The following is a 1,808-nucleotide window of genomic DNA, read 5'->3' on the forward strand; positions in this document are numbered from 1 at the left end:
TAAAAGGCTGCATGGACAGTGCCCTTCTTCCCACTTTTGGAAGTTGGGGTGTTCTTGATCTTTTTGGGCACTGTGCATGATAGCTGTGGATGAGAGTTGCTCATGCAGGGTTAGAAACAGGTTAGAAACACATGAATAGAATGGCTTAAACAGGGATGATCCTGCATCAAGCAGGGGGTTGGATTAGATGACCTGCTGGGGTCTGCTTTCCTATGATTTAAACTGATGTGCAAGTTGCATCAGAATAATTTTTCATATACTTTTAATGTTTCTTATTTGAGTTTCTCAACAGTTGGTACTTAAGTACTCAGTGCTTTATAAAAGAAGAGTTTGATCAATACAGGGTCCAATTATTTTATTTTCTTGTGTCGTATGAGAATAAATTGTACCTCAAGCTCATGAACTTTGTGACTTGCTCAGGTAAATGAAATCCTTAATTTAGCTCTGGACTGTTTTCACTTTTGCTTGATAAGGAAGGAGGAAATTTTGCTCTGTTAATTCTGAATCACTTGAGGCCAAGGAATGTATACAAAAGCTTACTGAGCAGCCACTTGGGTTTTGTTTTGTTTTGTTTTGTTTTTTTCTCTATTGAGAGAGATACTAACATAGACTCCTTGCTAAAGAAAATCAGTGTTGTTTCTTGGGCTTGAACAGGGTTTTACTGACTTCGATGAGTTGAGAATCTGGCCCAGAGTCTCTCTGCTGGTTTGTTTGTTTTTTTTTTAAGTTGTGAGCTCTTCTCACTTTTGAAAAAAACTTTCAACCAGATGTCTTTCCCCATATACCCGCCTCCAAATTCCTCTGAATTTACACTGTATTTTGCACATCAGTTATACCTGAAACACAAAGCAGCACTCATTAAGTGCAACCTATAGGAAGGAACTGAATTTGGGAATGGGAGTTGATATGAATTTCTGACCAGGACTGAAACTTCCAAGGTTCATGTGCACCTTGTCATTATTACTTTTGGAATAGAATTGGAGGCTATAGACTGGCAGATTTTAATACTAAAAGGGATTCTTAAAATGGACCCCTGCCAGTTTTTTCTTTGTAGGCTGTACTGTTGTGGGAGGTGCAATGCAAAAATGATTTTTTTTTTCAATGCTTTCTTTGCAATGCAATGTTTTCTTACAAAATCCTGCATGCTGCACCTTTTGATGCTAGGTTTGCAGACCACCCCCTCCACCTCTGGCCAGCTGCAGACCGCCCACCCCCCTGGAGAGAGCTCATCATATTTTGGTCAGGATTGCTTTGTCCTCCCTTGCCGTATCTCTCCTCTCAGCCTTCTCAAAGGACAGAGAAAAGGTGAGAGGGAAACGAGCAGCACTCCCAAGGCAGCCCAGGGTAATCTGTTCAGTTATTTTTAGGCCTCTGCAGAATCAAGTATTCAAAGAAAGCATCATTGTGGCAGAACTTCTTTTCATCCAAATTCAAGAAATTTCTCTGCATTTCAAGTGAGAACACTGAAAAAGTCCTGCTGGGGCTCTACACTAGGTATCGGCATGTCTTCATCAGATGGGTCTCAGCTACCTCAGGGAGTCACCCAGCAGGGAGCTGCTGATCAGCCAAGGCCAGGGGTTCAAAAAGCAGACTCCTCCCTTATACAGAGGCCAGAAGTGTTATGCAGCAGATGGGTATCCCCAGACATATTACTGAGGTGCCTGGAGGGGAGGCCAACCAATCTGAAATATGGGCCCTGACCAGCTTTGTGAAGGCCCAGACATGGTCCCAGAGAGGCTCCAGGAGCGTTTCCTCAGGTGGAGATGGATGTAGGTAATATCCATTACAAATAGTAACTTTCAAATTGT

The sequence above is a fragment of the Gavialis gangeticus genome, unplaced genomic scaffold (assembly GCF_001723915.1).
Source record: "Gavialis gangeticus isolate Ggan-Ray unplaced genomic scaffold, GavGan_comp1, whole genome shotgun sequence".
NCBI lineage: Eukaryota > Metazoa > Chordata > Crocodylia > Gavialidae > Gavialis > Gavialis gangeticus.